Source organism: Watersipora subatra, chromosome 8 (genome assembly GCF_963576615.1).
Source record: "Watersipora subatra chromosome 8, tzWatSuba1.1, whole genome shotgun sequence".
Classification (NCBI taxonomy): Eukaryota; Metazoa; Bryozoa; class Gymnolaemata; order Cheilostomatida; family Watersiporidae; genus Watersipora; species Watersipora subatra.
Window position 1 is genome coordinate 22,228,859 of NC_088715.1, and position 11,048 is coordinate 22,239,906.

Below are 11,048 nucleotides of genomic sequence, written 5' to 3' on the forward strand. Positions count from 1 at the left end.
TACTGCTGCCGTGTTATTGATATCAAACTTTTGTGTTCAAGTTGCAGCATTACGCGTTTCTATTCCGTTGATATCTTAGCTGAAGTGAAGTCATAATTGTACATTCATTTGAATCTGAAGATTTTTTTAACCACAATGAAGTTTTGTCAATTTTAATCTTTAAACATCACGGCAGTCATATCACCTCAAACTTCAAAAACAATTACAATGGATAGAAAAACATCGATAATTTTTTACCTTTGAAAACCTTTTAAAATTTAATGTGAGTTCATCTTTAAAGGAAAAGGGATGATAAAAAGAACATAAAACAGTAACAACATGACCTGTTTTAAATTCTAGTTTTGTTACAAATTGTGGGCCTATATGGCCTAAAATGACATGTGCCACTTTTGATTTGACTTTGAACATGAATGTCAACTTTCCATGAAAAGAGGTCAACTCTCTGACACTTTTCCATGTTTCGCAGTGAATGCCAAACTCAGAGAGCTAACTTTTAAATGCACCCAACGCTGAGATGGCTGTGATTGACTCACAACGGTTTAAAAGAATAAATAAACCGACACTGTTAGAGATAAGCAATTTACCTCTACGTGTTTGAATATGCTATTTCTTTGGCTCACAAAGTATTGCTCCATAAAGGCCTCCCGTCTGAAATAACAGAACAAGGTAGTACGGAAGTGAACAGTTGTGTAAGTAACTGATACAAATGACTAGCGAGTAGGTTTAGACTATCGTACACAAATGATGTAAAATAAAAAGTAGTCTACAAACAAAACATCTAGTAATACCCTGCGAATAAAATTTGCATTATTGTACATTTTTGTGTATATTGCGACAGCAAAACTGAAATAAAAAACAAGTTCAAAAATTGAGTAACAAGTGAGCAACTACTTTACTGCTGCCTCCGACAAAAGGAATTTCATGAACACTTGTTAATATGATTGCTTATCTATATAAATTTAATTGTTTGTTTGTTGGTCTGCCGTATGTCCAGTTATAGCAATAAAATACACACTTACAGCGGTTGATATTGCTTGGAACAAAAAATTGCTTTGCACTGGAATTAAACTGGTTTTGCAGACAGGTGTGCTAACCACTTAACCATACGACCACTTTGCCATACTATGGAATAATTGTGAACATACTTATTAGACCTGCCATTTTTTAATGACGCACGGGACTACTAGTGTACTAGAAAAAAATACAGGGCCAGACTTCTCCAAAATGCTATAAATATATTAGCCTAATGGCCGGCGTTGCCAGCAATAAAAGTCTTTGGAAAGAAAATTCGTTTTTATTTAACATATACAACATTTACCATTTTAAATTCTAAACCTCATATCTCGAGTAAAATTGTTCTGCGCAGTTTAAAGAAATTAAGAAAAAATAACACTGAATGCCTATAAAAATGCTAATACAATACAACATAATGGTAATAACAACGCTAATACAACATGATGCTAGTAACAGTGCTGATGCAATACAACATAATGCTAATAACAATGCTGATTTAATACAACATAATGGTTATAAAAATGCTGATGCAATACAACATAATGGTAAAAAATGCTGATGCAATATAACATATTGCTAATAACAATGCTGATACAATACAACATAATGCTAATAACAATGCTGATTTAATACAACATAATGCTAAAAACAATGCTGATGCAATACAACATAATTGTGAAAAATGCTGATGCGATATAACATATTGCTAATAACAATGCTGATGCAATACAACATAATGGTGAAAAATGCTTATGCAATATAACATATTGCTAATAATAATGCTGATACAATACAGCATAATGCTAATACAAATGCTAATACTGACTTTATGATCTGACCATAATTTCACCTTTCAATTTACTTTGAGAAAGAAATTGGACTTGTCTTCCCTTGGTTTGCTCACATTTGATAACACGCTTAACATTTGCTAAAAATAGATATTATGCAACTTTTGCTTGGCACTATTAAAAAAAATAATTTTAGTAATATTTGGCATTAAGGATATCATTCGTTTTATAGAACTAACAAGTATATAAAAGGTGTCTGTTACATTTGTATTTCATAAACTGAATAGCAACAAGTAAGTCCTAGCCTGTGAGCACTGGCTCTGAGTAACAAGATCTAATTAATCACAATGATTACTAGACAACGGCTGCTCTCTATATCTGCTATGTTTTCTCTATATGCTCTACTCTCTAGAGTTTTATAAATGTCTCACATACATGACAGGTAGCATCTGATTGATATATGTTATTATTGACACCATGAAGACTTCTGTGTGAACCGAGTACAATCAAACCTCAACACGCTAGCATACCACGTTCTGAGACTGACCTGGTATGTCAGCTCTCTGGTTTACAAATTAGCTACAAATTAATTTGTACCAAGTAAAATATTAAAATGTTAAATTACAGTCATACTTCAACTTACGAGCTTAATGCGTTCCGAGACTGAGCTCGTATGTTAATATACTCGCATGTTGGTGCAATTTATTTATATATAGAACAATTAAATATATATTGATTGGTTTCCATACTCTAAAAAAAGCAAATAAAACACTCAAAACAAGATATTGTAACAGAAAAAATATGTTGGTTATTCTCCTTATATACGTACTGCATGCTTTTAAAAAGCAGCAAATAAAAAATAATGCAAGGAAATGTGATTAATTAAAATGTAAAATTAAATACATACAATAGCAGTTAACACTCGCGTTTGCCAGGGAGGGAGATATAACTTATCCTTCGTTACAACAGTTGACTTTTATAAATTTGGATTTTATCAAAGTGTTAAAAGACAAACTTAGAAGCAAACCTAAAAGCAAACTTTCATTTTCAACTAAACGTAATTAAAATTTCTTCGGCGTTCATAGTTGGAAGTTTCTTGCTGGTCCGCGAGAAATTTTTCCTTTTTTTCGCTTTCACGACTAGCCGGCCGTTTTAAGATAAACCTATCTAAGGACGTTTGCCTTTGTCGCCCTTGCAACATGTTGCGATTAGGACGAACACAGGTTTCGTCACAAATGGTTAATGCACGACCACTAGCCAGCTTGTCCGAATGTCTATTAAACAGTTTGGATAGATAGCGCCGGCCTTTTCACATAGCATCGTTTCAGTTACGCTGTCACCGGCTAATTGTTTGTTCAATGCCATCAGCGGTCGTGAAGATCGCTGCACCGTTTAGAAACTATGGTTAGTCCTTTTGCGAACTAAATGCCCTGAATATAATCCTTCTGTTTGATAATTATGAATGTATTTCTGTCATATTGCCGAGCTAGCTCAATCACGCATACACATTTCGCATATTTTTCAATATTTTTCCATTTAATATCAATTGTTATTATTTGCTTTTTCTTTGTATTATCTTTCATTTTACTGGCAAACTTTCGGTCTACGCACAGTACGTTTAATTCACATAATTCTGCACAGAAAATCGTGCACAAAAAACACAGTACAAAAATATAACCTGAGCAGTTGAAAAATACAGAGTGATGATGTTCTCAGAAAACACCTCCGGCATACTTGGCAACTTACACAAGGGCTCGTATCTCAAACATGGCTCGTATGTTAGTGCTAAAACGTGCTTAAAAACTGGCTCGTATCTCAAGTTTCTCGTACGTTGGAGCACTCGTAAGTTGAAGTATTACTGTATTGAAGTTATTATAATTTATAATTACAATTATTATGAGTTTATTTACTGAAATAAATTCATTTCCACCCACTAAACAAAAACCAAATGTTACGAAAAATTACAATGAAAAGGTGTTTTTGTAATTGTTTTATATCACTACATACACTCACAAAATAACAAATACCTATCTAGTGGTTATGATATGCAATAAAATGCAAACATATTATGTACATTACTGAGCAGAGTTCCTACCTTCAGGACAGGCTCTAGTGGCTATTAGTGGTGTAAAAGAGACTTGATGAAAACATGTTTGGTAAGCCACACTTTTGTTACACTTTGTTACATAACAACTTTTAAAATTTTAATTAAATCAGCGAATCTTACTACACACACATTACAATAAGTTTCTATCTTATGTTACACAAAACGTAATATAAACTTGTCTTCAATGTTTTGTTTTTCTCTTTTTATTCTCGTGCTCGGTCACTACTACTACGCGAGCTGTATAATATTTTGGTGTTTCATAAACAACAGGCGTACCCTAAGGTCTTGAATTTTTTGCCTTGCTTTCGACTTCCTTTCATCTTCGATTCTACCAAGGCTATTTAAAACTTTTAAAAAAAAGTTCAAGTTTTAAAAACCGAATGATGCTATTTTTACGAGTGGCTTCTCTCTTCATAAGTGGCCAACTAGTAGCCACATGGAGAACTGTTTCATATACCTGTATTTAACATTTGCATCCGTATCTATTAGCAAATATTTGTTCAGAAGTTTTGTCATATCTAAATAATCTCGTATGTTGGGCACTCATATGACTAGGTATAACTGTAGCATTACATATAAGTAAACTATAGAACATCCTTTTAATTATTGATATCTAAATATTGGCATAATGCCAGAAGACAAAAATTTAAAAACAACCAGCGAATAAGTTTAGGGAACTTCACAAGGTTTTTAATTAAATTCAAACCAAACTGTAGTTATTTAATAAATGGAGATTTCCTTTCAACCTATATTAGGTTGATAATTACATAAACCCTTTAGATATTGTGAAACACTCACACATCTCACGTCTCTGTGTGTCTTGTTACTCTCTGGATGGCTAGTCACCCTCTGCTTGTTCAGCCACTGTCTCCTTGACTATCCATCTTGTTCATGTCCAGCCACTTGTTCAGTCTGTTTCACCTCTTCCTGACATACCTAACCAATTTCTACCCAACCATTTGCAGTATTAAACACTAATTTAGACAATCTATTTCCATAGATTGTACATAGCCTTACCATCAAGCCAAAGGAGTCAACATTGAGTATTCAATTAGCAGCCATTAGGCTAGGCTACACTCTCAAAGATATTGCATAATGAACCTCAAGGGTAGACAGCTGCAGTCAGGACACACCAATGCTAGTAAACAAAGCTTTGCAACAAAGAAGCAATTAAAAAGGAGATTTGGCTTTTTTGGCTAAATTAGCAAATTTTATTGCGGGCCCTGACATCTCAACTGATCTGCCACAACAAATGTGAGTTTACAATCCTGGGCACAGTGCTAAAAATGAAGGCGTTGATGTTTTTAATGACATGTGTCACCAACAGCATCATTCTAATTCTTTGCTAACTAGTAAATAATTTGCTAGTTAGCAAATAATTACTACACTTTTTTTAACAACGTTCTTTTAGAAATATATACCAAGAAAGAGTACAGTTTAGCTTTAAAAACATTCAGAGAACCAATCAGAAAAGAGGCAATAATTGATGAGGCATCTGGGTAATGAGATTGAACTGAACTAAGACATTGTGTTAGACAGCAAACTCTGTAAGATGTTATACTTACCATTAACCTGGCAGTCTAGTCAGCCACGAGAAATCATCAAATATAATAATAATCTACAGCAAATGATTAGCATATACAATAGTGTCAGAGTTGGCCAACCGAGAGGTTGTCGGTTCAAACATATAGAGCTTTTATTACAGTAATAAAGATAATAGAAAATATTAAGCACACTAGGAGTTGCTCTCACATGACTGTTCATGATTGAATTGTTTTTCATTTTTTACTGCACAAATGGCTTCATGTCCTGAAAATTACAGAATATCAATTTTAACCAATTTCCCTTGGTTGGAGAGTGCTTGGATAGTTACGAATCACCCGCCGGCATCAGAAAATTATAAAATTAACTTATTAGTTTCGAGTAGATAAAATAAAGGTTCATTCGCAATTATATGACTTACATTGCTTACTTACAGCTCAGCATTAAAAAACTGAACTGAAGAACTAGCAGGCGCTACCCATCACTTGACATCTCTAACAGGTGCTTCCTATCACTTGACATCTCTAACAGGTATAAAAACTAGAGCGAACATATATATATCATGATGTCATGATGAAAGCCATTGGGGTAGAATGGTTAAACATACTTATAAAGATATATCACGTGTAACATCATAAACCGATGTCTATGGTACTGTTATTCTTTGATTTTCCAGTAGTTACATTAATTACTTGTTCACACCTGCTTATAACCCTTGCGAAATACTCGATGTTATAAATAATACACCAATTCTTTTTAATAAGAAAAATATTATTAAAAATAATATAATTGTCGTAATAATTATCTGCATAGCTATACCAAAAGGCCACAAAATGAATGATTCACGCATGATAGTATGGCAGTTGGTAAACCCGGATGCCGTGGGTTCGAATCCAGGCCGATGCAATTTTTTCTGCAACTATCATACCAGTTTTGATTAGAGTGATGCTGGCTTGCATCAGATAAGTTGACCAAAGGAGTTATCTTATCTATATATATGAAATGTTTTCTTTTTGTCTTTTTGTTAAACCCTATATTCAGTTGTAGCAGTTAAAATCTAGCAATGAAAAATCCGTGAAGTACTGAATTTCATCTTAGCGCCTCCAGGTGGCGAACATAACAATTAAGCCGGACACGAAAAACAATGGATTCTGCAGTAAGATGCTCACGCTGAAATCGCTTGCTTGAGGTTAATAACTAGCACTGTTAACTGTTATGCGTAACGATTGTTATGCTGGCCCAAAACTCGCGTATTGTTTCAGTAACAATTATAATAAAGATCAAGCTTTCCAGGTAAGCCACTCAATTTCATTAGGTAGTTATTCTATCATCCATTGCAATGGGGGCCTTCATCTAGTTAACTATAAATACAGCTAATACAAGTTCATGTGCAAGTATATAAATTTCATATATAGACCAATGTTTGATGAAAAACAGTGTCAAATAAGAAATGCCTCAAAAGTTGCTGAAAAAAGTTTAACAATGTTTAAATGTGTCCGCTGCAGACATTGGTACAGGTTTGTGTAAATAGCATTAGGTAAACGACAAGACAACTCCAAAAAGACTTACAATTAATGTGGAAAAAAACATTTCCTACTTTGTTTGAGACCATAGACCTATTAACTATACATGACTGGGCAATTTAATGCATCATGGCTCAGCATTGTGTCCTACCTAAACAGTCACATTCACATTAGTATAGTTAATAGGTCTATGTTTGAGACAGACAATACAAAACTTCCAACAATACATTACAAATCTAAAGTTATAAGGAAAGACAACTCAGAAAATATAGGCTCTAGAAATGTATCCATAAAATTATTTCTTTTAAGATTTCAAACGATTATTTTGACAAAAATGGGCTGGTGGTTGAAAAAACATCTAACGCAAGCAAAAACCTTTGACAATGAATGGTGATACAAAGGAACCACAGAGGTGTAGAGGATTCAGAGAAAGTGTCGCGTGTTTTGAATAGAATATGGTATTTGAGTTGCTGAAAATGAAGGTGTTACTACCCTGTATGATGCAAGTTCCCTTAAAGCGTGGCCAAAACCCCAGGTTACTACTGCTTTTTTAACACCTCAGAAAACCTTTTACATAGTAAACAAGTTAAAAAGCAGGTCTCACTTACATATTTTGGCGCAAATAAAATCAAACATTTTAGTGAGCACTCCTGGGCGATTAATTTGGTAACCTGCAGAAGCCTACACACAAAAGATTTAATAATAAGCCAAAGAGCAAACTTCAAGGAATAGTCATAGTGACAGAGAAATAATAATTATATTAGTAGTTTTTATTGCTACAATAAATGGCTATTATAAACAGTTTAACTAGAAACAAGTTAAGCAGCATCAAGTTTATCAGGGGTGTAGATTAACTTGTTACGAATATAAAAAAGGGGGGGTCAGCTAGATATGATCGGTACACTTGGACTAGCATCAATACTACTTTTACTAATTTTATGATCTGACAATAATTTCCCCTTTCAATTTACTTTGAGAAAGAAATTGGACTTGTCTTCCTCTGGTTTGCTCACATTTGATAACACGCTTAACATTAATTTTGCAAAAATTAGAAATTATGCAGCTTTTGCTCGGCAATAGTAAAAAGAAGATTTTTAGTAATATTTGGCATTAAGGAAATCATTCGTTTTACAGAACTAACAAGTATATAAAAGGGTGTCTGTTACATTTGCATTTCAAAAAATATGCTGATATAAATTATCACTGGATAGCAAAAAGAAAGTCTTAGCCTGTGAGCACTGGTTCTGAGCAACAAGATCTAATAAATAACAATGACTATTAGACAATGGCTGTTCTCTATATCTGCTATGTTTTCTCTATATGCTCCACTCTAGAGTTTTACGAATTTCTCACATGCATTGGTAGCATCTGATTGATATATATTATTATTGACACCATGAAGACTTCTCTGTGAGCCGAGTACAGTTAGACCTCAACATGCTAGCATACCACATTCTGAGACTGACCATGTGTGTCAGCTCTCTGGTATCTCAACTCAATTTGTACCATGTAAAATATTAAAACGTTAATTAGATTATTGAAATTCTTAACATTTTATAATTATCATTATTATGAATTCAAAACCCTTCAAAACAGACTGTAGTGGCCATTGGTGGAGTGGGAAAGAGTTGATAGCAACTTGTTTGGTAAGCTATATTTTTGTTACACTTCGTTACATAACAACTTTTAAAATTTTAATTAAATCAGCGCATCTTACTACACACACATTACAATAAGTTTCCATCTTACGTTACACAAAACGTAATTAAAACTTGTATTTAATTTTTAGTTTTTCTCATTTTAGTTTCCTTCTCGGTCACGAATACTTAGCCTGTCTTGATAAACTGTTGTTTTTTGCGGAGTTGTTCCCCCGTCGAGCGGCCGAGCAACACAGCAGCGTGTCAGGAGACGTACTGCACCTGATGCATCAGCTGCGCTGAAAAGGAGTTGTTCTCTTCTGTCAATGCGGCTTGGTCGCGATGTTATGTCGGTCGCTCCATCGGTTATCATAACGAATTTCGCGCAAAAATTTATGTAGAAAAAATAATATTATAACGTTTAACCAGTCTCTGCGGTAAACTTTAGTAGAACGTTGTGTTGCTCACCCGCTCGACGGGGAAACAACTTCACAAAAACAATAGTTTTTCAAGACAGGCTAACGAATACTATGCGAGTTGTAAAACATTCTAGCATTTCATACACAACAGGCGTACCACAAGGCTGTGCCATTTTGATGAGGTTACAATATATTTAGATAATCTAGAATTACTGACATAATATTATATTTATTTACCAGAACAATAGCTACAAACATCAGAGTACTTGGCATCACACAATATATTTATCTGTGACTTGTAGCTTGATAATTAGTAATGTATGTACGCAAACTCTTTGCTAATACGCAAATAATTTACTAACTCTCAAAGGATCTTCAAACTAGCAAATAATTTGCTAGTTAGAAAATCATTTGCTGACTTTATTTCTACTACACTATTACTAGAATTTTCTTCAGGAAAGTTTTTTTTTAAAAAGCTTGAAATTAAGCTTTAAAAACATTCATAGAACCAATCAGAAAAGAGACAATAATTGATGAGGCATCTGGGTAAGGAGATTGAACTGAAATAAGACATTGTATTAGACAGTAAACTCTGTAAGATGTTATACTTACCATTAACCTGGCAATCTAGTCAGCCATGAGAAATCATCAAATTTAATAATAATCTACAACAAATGATTAACATATACAATAGTGTCAGAGTTGGACAACCCAGAGGTTGTCGGTTCAAATCTGGAATGAGTCACTCTTTTTCCAATATCCAAGTTGCTGCAAGAGTCTGGAAAAAAATCAAATGGGCCAACCACAATCTAAATTATAAAGTGCAAAAACTGGAAATAATCTTCATTTTAATAAATTTAAAATAAACTTAAAACTAGAAAAAAAATTCAAATGTTTTTAAAATCCAACGAAACTTTTTGTATTCAAAAAGCGAAGATATCCTTGTAAACTAGGTTAAAAATTTCATAAACTCTTTAGATATTGTAAAACACTGACACAGCCAGTGTCTCACTGCGTAGTCTTGTCACTTTCTGCATGGCTAGTCACCCTCTGCTTGTACAACCACTGTCTCCTTGACTATCCATCTTGTTCATGTCCAGCCACTTGTTCAGTCTGTTTCACCTCTTCCTGACATACCTAACCACCTTCTACCAGTTCATTAGCAGTATTAAACACTAATTTAGACAATCTATTACAATAGGTCAACACAGCTTTGCCATCAAGCCAAAGGATTAAACATTGAGTATTCAATTAGCAGCCATTAGGCCAGCTAGGCTACCCTCTCAAAGATATTGCGTAATGAACCTCAAGGAGTTGACAGCTGCAGTCAGGACTGACCAATGCTAGTAGGCAACAAACTGCACCGATAAATCAAAAACCAACTAAGAGATGACCTTGACCTTACGAAGATACTGGGATTTTAGCTGGCTGTACCGTAACAGAGGTATATTTATACCGACTTGCAGTTCTAAAAATCAAGGTGCTGGTGTCGTTGATGCCATGTCATAAGTGTGACCAACATCAGCAGTCTTCATGTGAGCAGCATGAGCAGTACTGCTGGTGTTTAAATGCATGATATGAAACAGTACGTTATTTTGAGCATCTAAACACAATATGGTAGCCAATCAGAGCTTTTATTACAATAGTGTCAAAAATGGCAATCATTAAAATATTTTAAGCAATTTGCACCCTTTTCGACGTGAGCAGTTCTAAAAACATATATTCATTTCAATTATTCATTGCATATTATAAGAATGACAGAGTGATAAGACAGCTATTAAGAAGATGAGTATGTTTGGGAGAAAAAATAAGCACCTTCCTGACGTGTCACATTATTCCAAAACACAACTCATCAACTGAACAGAAATAAATATTATATTTCATACAGCTACGTATGACCAGACTAAATTACAGAGCTGCAGCTGGAGAGCTATAATAAATATCTACTGATATCTTATTGGCTAATGTAAAACGCTGCTCAAAAACTGCAAAGTATTTAGCAAAACCTAATAGATTTG